Raw genomic sequence first — 11,185 nt, forward strand, 5'->3', positions numbered from 1 at the left:
CCTCACCACAGTCATATTTCAAACTAGGACACTGTGGTCCCCAACGAAGCTCCCCTACAAAAATAAGCCACGGCACTCCCTCCAGCTCTCATCAGCTTGCAGCCAGGCTGCTCACACCATGCCGAGGTGCAGCAAGAAGGGAGAGCAGCTGATCAGCAACACTTTGGGGTTGCAACACTCAACAAAACATTCCCATTCCGTGTTTTCCCTGTCTGGGCCCAGCCTGCTATAAAACTCCTTATTCTTTGATCTCCAGTGAATTTAACACCATCAGTTCCCAAGAGCCACCAGTGAGTCACCCGGTATGCGGAAACCTCTGGGGTTTGGTTTGGAGTGGTCAAAACCACGTGAAATCATCTTCTAGTCACCTTTTCCTCCCATCCATGGTCTGAACATCACCTCAGGTATCTAAGCCTCCCCAGACACCGCTCCTAGGTCACAAATGCAAGAAATGGATTGGCCAGCTTAGCCACGCACCAGGTACCAAGAAGGAGCCCCAGAGAAAGGCTGCAGGGCTCCGTGGGGCTAAGAAAGGCGTCATGGGGAAGAGGTGCCAGCAGCTGCTCAGCTGACTGTGACACTTCCACAGCTAACTCCTCTGTGCAGTATCGACACATCCACCCCCTTGTCCTCGTTCCCGCAGCTTGGTGTTATTTAAGAGATGCAGTAGATTTCCTTTACAACACTCAGGAGCGCACGTGTGTAAATCAAGCGGGACAGGACAAAGGCTAGGGCTGGGTTTAATTAAATCGGTGCCAGTTACTAAATTAAGAATGGCACTAAGCTAGGGCTGATGGTTCTTGATCAGTGCTCCTGCAGCCGGGGGCTTTGTCCTTCACACATGAGAAAAAAGAGCTGTGGATACAGGTCAATTAGCCAAAGCTGCCAAACACAAGTTAGGTCTCTGAAGTTTAAGTCGTCCATGGCAACAGTCCCCCTACAGGACTTAGAAGGAAAACAGGCATCCTTGAGAACTACTTTTTTTTTTAAGAGTCGGAACAGAACGTGGACCTTAGATGCTCTGTACGAGACACTTTTCGCCAGGGACTTGCAGCACGCCTACAGCAGAGGTCACTCCTTCATCTACAACACACGTTCCAGCTCCACACCCAGATTAATCCACGCTGCCCAAACCAAGGAGCCTCACACCAGCTGAAACAAAGACCATTAAGCTAGCGTAGGAGACTGCCGGCCTCAGGGGAAACACGCGACAGCCCATGCACAACACAGCCTCGCTCTTCTTCCCGGCCTCTCAACCTTCCTCCCGTTTTGTTCTTGCAGCATTCCCCTTTGCGAAGCAGGCGAGAGACTTCCAGGAAGTGCTGCTGTACGCAAAGCTAATGACCCATCTTTCCAAATGAGCCACGTTGAAGGACATGTAGGTTAACTCAACTAAAGAAGAAATCTCTATCCAAGGCTCTCTTCAATCCTTATGCAACGTGCTGCGCACCGCCGTGCGCGTTTCACTGCGCTGGGGCAACTTGCATTATTATGTCACACATGACCAGCTTTGCCGCCTGCCTTGCAAACGTTGAGAGTTGTCGTTTACGCAGATCTAAACAACATCAGAGCCTTTGGGCAACAGCCAGCGATGGTTTACACGGTTTTCATAAACAGGATGTTAACAATCTGTAAATATCCTGTTGGAAATCCCTCAGCTGGACTCGCAAGCTCACAATCCTGCAAATTTGCTGCAACAAATATAAAAATACTTTTCAAAAGGAAATCGTAACACTAACGTCTCATGTTTTCGCAGGCCACCACAGGGCACATCTTCTCAGTAGAGTTAGAGAATATTTAGTACACCTGAATACTGTACTAAAGGCAATGCAGAAATAGTAGTTTAGGAGAAGCAGCTCCACCAAGCTGCATCTCTCCTCATCCGCATGTGAATAACCCACCAGTGGGAGTGCGCTGATGCAAAGCAGCTGGTCAGTACATCCTCAGCTCCAAAACGAGTGCCTTAAAGAACTATAACTCCAGGCTACAGCTGTTCTACCATAAGGTCAGACACCAGTAAAGCATTCAAGAAATAACAGTTGTCCCAAAATTAAATACTATTTGGGCAGGTGAGGGAGTCCTTGAAGGTTTATTGTTGCTGTCTCCAAACGTTGCATCTGAAAGAGATCTTGTCTCAGCTACCTGGAGCCTTTTGAAATTAGGAGCTATTTCTTACCAAACCCCTCTTTAGAAGGGCCACGGCAGCCTCCTGAGCTACATCTCTGTCCCCAAATGGCAACGCATAAAGTCAAGACTGCCTGGCACAAAATAAATGCTGGCATCTGGTGGTCTTGCAATGATTTTCTTCCCAACAGTCCTCAGAAAAAGGCACCAGACTTGCAAGCCTTGCTCATCCTGCACAAAACTCCAAGGCACACCAAGATAAGCTTTCCTACACGTTATGACCTTCTCATTCTGCGTCTCCTGCCCCCTGCACACACACTTCCCTCAGACTTTGGTAAAAAGGACGTGAGTCAGATGCTGTGTCACAAGCAAGTAAAAACTAGTTTGTGTCTCATTTCAGGCTGATTCCCAGAATAACCTCAGCAGGGCCAGTGTCACCAAAACTTTCTTAGGACACTGGTTTTTCTTCTCTCCTACACTAGTCACTAGGACGAAGGGAAAAGGAGTGCTCCTGACCCTCAGTGAGCCACTGAGAGCAGCCTTTGCTCTGCCTGGGCTGTACCCACGTGGGGGCACAGATTGCTCCGCTGTCGTTCCTGCTGCCACCGCAAGTGGGAAATGTTTGGCCTGTTTTTTCACATCTCTAATCCTTCATTAGCACTACTTCGACACAGACAAGTGCACCTGTAAAAGGTGTTTGCTGTAAATGAAAATGTGATTAACCTTTCATTTATAGCAAGGAGGAAAAGGCAGTGGCATGAAGTCCTGACGCTACTTGTTCTAAGGCATATTACTGGGTAGTGCACTATGAACCCAGCTGGGCTGCAGATTGCTCTGCAGATAAAACAGGAGGAAACGGGAACTTACACCCACTAGAAGTGTACCTGCAGCTAAGGAATGAGATAACTAAACGTCCTTGGGGAGATATGAGAGGCATTTAAAGCATAAAAATTGCTTACCTTTCCCTTACCGAGGAAGCAGATAAATACAAATGCCTCTGTTCAATAGGGCCTGAAAGTCTGATGCAAGCCCTCAAACGCAAAGGCTTAGAAGCAACCACGGTGCAAGGACGTGCAATCCCAGTGACAGAATGATCCCCATCAACTCAAAACCACGCGGCTCTGGAGAACTGCATGAGCCGGCAGAGACCATGGGCACGGGGACAGGGGAGGGCAGAGGCTGGCTCTTCTCTGCCGGGCACGGAGGCCTGGGTGTTTCACGAGGGCACTCCCAGCTCACCAGGAGCTGCACTGCACTCAGACTTTCAGTCATGTGGCTGCTGGGATAGACACACTTACTGCATGCTAAGAGAGGGTGGGAGCAATTTGCTTTACCGCTCTTGCCAGAAGCCTCTATTAGTATATGTTATGAAAGCTCCAGAGCCAAAACATCCCTAAACGCACTTTGTTAAAAATTTGTAACACCTGAAACTCCCCCCAGTGGTTTATGGATAGCAGAGCTAAGAAGGGAAGCAGCAAAAGCCAAAGAAGAGACAGAGAAGCCTTCACTTTCTCTGCAATGTGACAGGCCAGGGGAGTCTCTGTATAATTTCAGCAGGCTGCTTAAATGCTGCTCAGCTGCACAGGCTGAGGGCCAGACTGGTTTCCATCTAGAGATACAAGGTGTTACTTACGGACCAAGTATTGATTCATGGTCCCCCAGCACCTACAAACTACCCTCACAGTCTGTAACACTTTCATCCTCATGGCATCCCTGTAGCTATTTGGATACTTCTCCGACAGTAGCACCAAGTTGCATCTACAACTTACCGAATGCATGTGTGGAGACAGAGACTTGTACCCATGTGTCCTGTGATCCAGGCTCCTGCCCTTCCCATGGATAGCTTCCTCCGTGGACAGTGAGCTGGCGTAGCGCTGGGTGCCTCCCAGACTCCTTTTCCTGATGCTACGGCCCTGCTCAGTGCTGCCGGAGAATAAAAATGCAAAGCTGACCAAGGAGAAAGATCTGCCTGGCAAAACTGTCAGGTCATAATACTCAAAAGTGACAACCCCCCCGTCCCTTAGCCCTATTAATCCTGCAAGGAGGGATATGTCAGGTCCCATGCTTGCTGGTCTCAGCAAATCAACCCAGGCTTTTTCCCCTTTGCCGCTTCCTCACCCTTAGCGCTGCCCACACAAACTTTTAGCTCATGCCTTGTACTCAGGGAGCTTGTTTCTCTACAGAAGAGACAGGAGATTTAGAAGGTCTACAGTTTGAGAGAGACCCACGTTTGAGCTCAACCTTCTGAAATAACTGGTCTCCTGAAGCACGGGTCAGCTTCTCTGCCATCTAATTCCTCGTGATACGTGGAAACCTTTGCTTGGATGACTTGCATTAAATCATAGAGAATTGTGATGTATTATTTCTCTTAATCACCATTTTTGCATTCTGCATAAGACCATAAACCCTGAGGGAATTCAACATATGGAAAGGACTGGACTAAAGATTTTGTGCAGAGTATGGAGATTGTGCAGCCCCCCGGCCAAACACTCACGTGAGGCTCAGGAGGGACATGGCCATGGACACGTGGGATCTCCTCCACAGTGTGGGGATTTGGTTTTCTTCCCTGACCTCCTTCAGGGATAGGAGTGTGTTTGCTGTAGGGTTTTCAGCACATGTACTGAACTGTGTGAACCCAAGTTAGAATTGAACAAAGAATATTTTTATGAGAAATAAAAGACAAACTAGCTGTTCAAAATTACCACGCCTGAAATCTAACTCAGAGCCTCAGCTCTGTATCAGCACGAGGTACGGTACACGTATTCAAGTCCGAGATTTTTCTATCATACATACAGGGCACTTTAGTCCAGACTTGATTGTGTATTTTCACGTTAGGTAGGCACGGATTACAGGAAATATCATTTGGCATTACAGAAATTCTGCAGCACACAGTTAAAGAGCTGAAGAAAGAATGAGCAAATAACAAGCAGCGCACACTCTTAAATGTTTGGAAAAACACAGTGAATTTGCCTCACATCTGTGTCACATTCACTTGAAATGCTCCTTTGCAGGTCTCCCTTGTGCCCCACTCAAGCAAACAGTCGCCACACGGAGTTAATGCAAGCATTTTCCTCCTGCATTGAGCCACTTGGTCTTGGTGAGAAGAGGGGGCACCTGCCCTGCATAGGCCAAGGAAGGACAAACCTAGAAGGAACCACGGTGAGGTCCTGGCCACCTCTGCGCAGGCCAGATGAGTGTCTGTCGGTGTAAGGTCACGTCCTTTGCTTGCGTCACTGCCCGTTCTTCTCGGGAACAATCAGGAAGAAACTCCTGGTGTTTCTTGGCTCCTGCACACGCTATTCACGCACAACGGAGCACCTAGCCCATAGAGAACATTTTTTTGCTGCTGTAATCTTGATGGAGAAATAAGTTAGCGATGGAGGAAGGAATCCAGGAGACGGCTGAGAAGTGCCCAAGGGAGGAGAACTTTGAAATGTCTTTGCACATGAGAAGTCACGAACATGCCAGCAGGAAAGTCAAGGTAAGGATTAACAAGGTAAGGGGAAAGGGCAAGAGAATTTCCTGTCTTGCAGCTCCTCAGGAATCCTGCCTGCATTTCAGTGTGCCAGTTTGCTCCGGGAAACTCAGAGAGCCTGAAAGTGCACTTGCCCTGGGAGCGGCAGCAGACACCACAGAGGTCATCCCTGAGCAGCAAGAGCTATAATGCTGGAAAAAGAGAAAACAGCGCCGAAGCGAGTGTTTTTTACAGGGTCATTAAACACACTGCCTTTCACTGGGCTCAACTCACTTTCATCTTCTTGTTCGAAAAAAGAGTGGAAAAGCACGAAACTACTGGCTAAATGCTCTGTATTGCAGCTCCACAACGCAGTCTGTAGCTCAGGATCCCCCCTCGCTGTCCCTGCCTGCCACTGACTCACCTCAGCCTGCTTCACCCACCCAAGGAGTGGCCGCTGGGCCGCCTGGTTCGCAAAGCCGCGATGGACCGAAGTGTCCAGGCCCTCCCTGTTACGTAAAGCTGTCACAGCTACCTGCGAGGCCCAGCTGCTGCCCCGCGACCTTTAACTTCCGAACGAGCACCCATTAAGACAGCTTCCTGGCACAGGGCTTCTATTCAAACCTCCTGCTGGGCTCCGTGAAGCTGAGGGCAGAAGTGAGTAAAACGCAGTTCATCATGGGATTTGCCATAACAATGGGATGCAAACAGACTTAGTCTTACGTACAGAAATGATGTCAAACAAATTAGCTTTGCCTGAGTTAGTCAGATGCTCTTGCAAAGCACAGCCCTGTCCTCTCAGGTCTCTCCTCTGGCTGTCGTGTTTGTCAGATGTAGCTATGGAGAGGCATCTTTGCACACTGGTCTTAAATGTAGAAAACAAGGAGGATGCTTGAAGTTCCCACCCAATCACCACGTATTTCAAGGGGTGTCAGTGACAAAGCTCTAATAGCCTCATTCCCAAATCAACAAAAGAAAACCCCCAAACCAAACAATCAGATGGAAAACTCCCCCAAAACAGCTATGCAAGACATGCCTCGACTCCCAAGTTGAAGTAATGTTGAACTGCTGTAGAGAACAAGCATTAAAAAACAGTTTTTACCCTAACGTGCCTATAAGTTTTGTCTCACAATTTTTATGCTTATATTGCAAAAAAATAAAATTGTAACTCTAATTTGACTCAAAGAACCCAACAATTCTTTTGGACCAGTTATCCAACAGCCTCTGTGTTGTGATGCGAACTGTTACTTCTACACGGACTTTTTAGCAGGATGTCTACTAATAACTGATCTTGAAAAATCAGCCACACAGAAAACTCTGTGACTGAAGTCTTGCTTCTGAGCATTACGTGCATTTTTGAGTGTCACTGCTTATGTTTTGACTTGCTTTTCTTATATGAACATTTCTCAGTTTGAAGCCCAAGCAAGATGCACACACTAACTCACGATTAGGTACTACCAAGTTCTATTCCTCCTTAAATATGAAGGCAAAATGTTGGTTTGCAAACAGGACAAAAGCAGTCCCCTAGATCCTGGATAGGTAGGCCGAAGGCATCCACCTCTACTCCTTGCAGTTACCTTGCCTCGCATTTAGGGGTCTGCTGCCACGCAGGCACTGGGCTTAAGTATCAGGTCAAATTCAACCACAGGCCATTTGTGCCCCAGCTTCAAACCCCAGCACTGCCCACACACGCAGCAGCACGCAAAAGGGGCCTGTAGTAACTCTGCTCCAGAAATCCTCCTCTGCACAAACCAGAGGTGCCTGCTGTGCCATGACACCTCCTTCAGCTGGCCAAGAGCTGCTCTTGCTCCCATTCAATTCAGCGAGAGTGGGAGCACCCCAAAGACTCGTCATAGTACAAGATTTTATTGCTGTCATAATAATTAATGACTACTTACACTAAGCTTTTAATGAGTACCTGCACTTTTTTGTTGTTTGTTTAACTGGGTCGTAAAGGAGTCCAAAAAGATTTCCGGAATTTATGGTACAACAGAGACCTCTAGAGGCGTTTCCCTCTTCAGAGCAAGGCTGACAACAGGACATGAACGAGCAGCCACGCGTCACCGCGGATGCGACCCGAAGTCCGTAAAGCCGAGAAAGCAGAGCGCCAAGCTTTCGGTCCCCTGGTACCTTGGGGCCACCACAGACCCTGTGAAATGGACATAACGAGTGCTTTTCACTCCACTCGTTTTTCAGGCTTCTTTCTACTAAGGGCTGGATCCATGAAGCCATTCAGTTCCACACCTGGAGCTACTGAAATGAGCAGAGCTGTTGAAAACTCTGACTATGACGAGCTGGAGATGACCAAACACAGCCTTTAGCTTATTTATCTGTATCATGCAAACTCTCTTAATTTCAGACACATGTTGCCATGATACTTCATTGAATGAAACACGGACTACAATAAAAACACCACTCGTGTCATGTATCATAGAGTTTAAATGAACACTCCAAAATAAACTTGTGCTGTTTGCGAGCAACTTCTCATTTCACCACGACTGACCACTCTCTCCCCTCTCTCAGTAGTGCCAGTAGGGTGTCGATCCACTGGAGAATCCTTTCTTCAAAGACCTTGGAGGAGCAGAAGGACAAGCTCTCAGCTAGAGCACTATGAGCTGCTTCAAAAAGTTTGATGTTTCTCCTTCATATCAGTTTATCCCCTTCCTTAGTTCTCCACAGCACATTCTGCCCAAAGCGCTGCCTTGCTTCATACAGACGCTCCAAAGTCAAATCCATAAAAAACTGTAAGCTTCAGGGGTCAGGGGAGCTATTCTGAACTTAATTATTAAATCAATTATTTTGCCAAATTAGCTTTCTTTTAGGAGAACACTTTGCCATCTACAGTGTATTTCATGGACCAGAAACTAAGTAAAATATATAATTGCTGTAAAGAAAGAGAAAGGCGTAAAGTTTTGCTGAGTGTCCCTTATTTTAGGGGGTTCATTTTTTGGCTTTGTGCTCTGGCTGCTGTTTATTTTGCTTTTTGCAGGGTTTTTTGGCATATGGTCCAGAGTCATTGGTAAGTAACCAATTTCACAGCTCGTTCTTAGGTGTCCAAGTCTCAGCCAAGCATTACCAACAATGCACACCTGCACGGTGACTGCTGATGGCAGCAAAGCAGGCAGAGGGCTGTGTGGCTTAAGGGCAACCAGGCTTGCGAGATGCGCTGCAGAAAAAGCCAGTGTGGTGCCACCAGCCACGATGACAGCCAGGGCAAGTGCTCTGTCCTTCAGAACGGCAGATCCCAGCCTTGAATGCCTCTCCTGGCCCTGCTGAGCCGGTGTCCCAACAAGGTTGATGCATGGCTCCCTAAAAGCCATACAAACAGGGTCTTCTGAAATGACAGTTTGGGGCATGTGAAGCTAATCGTACAACTCTGTTAATTACGCCATTACAGAAGGAATCTGAGCCTGATAAATGAGCCAGGAAAGATGATGCTAATGCTCTGCCAGGCCAGTTCTGCAGGAAATTCAGCACCGTAAGCAGCGACACACCACACCAGCTCGGCAGCATCTGTCACTTATCAAGGCAGGCCTCAGCCCGGCTAACTCCACCAAGCCAGCTGAGGCAACACAGACTTAACCACCGGGTCACTGCATCAGCCAGCCAAGTGATTCACTCATGCAGTGATGCCTCAAACATAGCCTGGGCCTGATCAAATCCCTTCAAACTGCAATGTCAATGCCTGTAAACATTGCAGACTGATGGATAAAGCTGTCATCAAGGTTGGTGCCACCAGGCTTGGGTGTTGAACAAGGTGGTAGCCTGCTCTGAGGTTGTGCTTCAGCATGAAGGGCATCCAGCACCCACGTGGCAAGAAAGGCCTTTCCGGAAGCCTCAATACCACTTGAAAAAGAAAAGTAAATCAAGCAAAGACCCTCTTTTCATTCCTTCTTACCAGCTTTGTCTTGGCATTTTATTCTTATTCAGGCCTGACACAAAGTATCCTTTTGCACAGCACAGACGCTTCTGGTGTTTCACTCTGGAGCTGTTCTCCTGGCAGAGAAAGTCTCAGCAAACTTTCGCTGGCAGCACGTCCAAAGCTGCCTTGGACCAGAAAGCAAACCAGAGAAAAAACATTCTGTATTTACTCTCTTGGTAAATTGTGGCCTTGAAATAATCCTTCCTTTGCAGTTACTTTTAAACAAACACTTAAAAAAGGAAGTCAGTGTGTATTCCTACAGGTAGAGTGTCTCACTGCAAGGAGTAAACACTTCTGGAGAAGCACCTGCATATCCTGCTAGGCACCTGCGTGGCCTGCCCTATGTCAAGGGTGTCAGTAAGTTCAGTAAGAGAAAACCAAGTCCATCTCTCCCCAACAGCTTTGTTTGGGCCAGTGCAAGTCCAGACATCCAAACTCCTGCCCTTAGACCACCTTTAACAACTGAACACCAACCCGAGTGAGTTCTTTGAATCATGAAATGGCTGGAAGGGACCTTAGAGATCACCTGCTGCAAGACCCAGCCTCAGGGGTCACCCACATGACAAAAGCTTTGAGCCTTTACATCCTTGGGCCTACCTAGCTCTAAGATTTTCTCGGAGATCCCCGAGGAAGATCTCTCACCTGTATGATGACATACGTGTTTCTTATACGTATTTCTGTTCATTCTGTTCAGTGTGCGTGAGGGATGAAGGGTGTTTTTTCTGTACCTGTGTGTAGACGAGCAGATCATAATGAATACCTAATTGCACGCTCCCTTCACAAAACTCTAAAACAGTGTAAACCAGCTTGAAAATCACAATGAACAGAAGTTTCTTAGTATCCACTGAGAGACAAAAGTCAGAAGAATGGAAAGCAGCAAACAATACAGAGATCTCAAGATTTAACTTCAGGTGAAGAAGACAAAAAGACAGAGTTGGAAAACCAGCTCCGTGTCTCTTAGGAAAAGTTCAGGCTAACACAGAGAGGCAAGGACTGGCGTCTACTTTCCATCCAGCTCCTCTCCAGCAAGCCGTTCTGCGTCCGCAAGTGTTGAACGCTCCAGTCCATTGCACGGTGACTCCAGCCAGTGTGTGTCTTGTCATTTTATTTATTGGTATCGAATGGAGAGCCAAGGTGACTCAGCTACTGACCAGGATCCCCTTGCGGGAGAAGCCCACCGAATTTCAGCTGCTTGAGTGCCAAATGCACTTACCCTTTCACAACCCAGCCTTTCATACACGTTTCAGCATTGGCATTATAGTCTCACAAACACACGGTGGGTTTTTTTGACAAACAACATGCATTCTGTTGAGGAAATCAACTCGCGCAACAAGGAAATCGAGCTTTCCAGCAGGGCACCGAAATTTAGGAGCCTATATCACACCATGAAACTGCCAAGTGGCTGCCTTTTTCTCACAGGTGACTAAGCACAGCAGCTGCATCTACAACACACAAAAGCTGAAATGTAAATCTCTCAAAGACATGTCCAGTCTCAGTAGCATCGGCAAACAATCCAACTGTCAGGCAGGTGTCACAGTTAGTGCCACTGTCTTCAGAACCAATTTTCTTCTCTTATTCTTGGACAAAACCTTTTTACCTTCATGATTCCTTGTAGCCAAGATGAACAGGCATCTGCTATGTAAGCAGTTTGTCCAGGGTGGAACAAAATCTCTGCATTCATTTCT

Source organism: Apaloderma vittatum, unplaced genomic scaffold, assembly GCF_000703405.1.
Source record: "Apaloderma vittatum isolate BGI_N311 unplaced genomic scaffold, ASM70340v1 scaffold13239, whole genome shotgun sequence".
Classification (NCBI taxonomy): Eukaryota; Metazoa; Chordata; class Aves; order Trogoniformes; family Trogonidae; genus Apaloderma; species Apaloderma vittatum.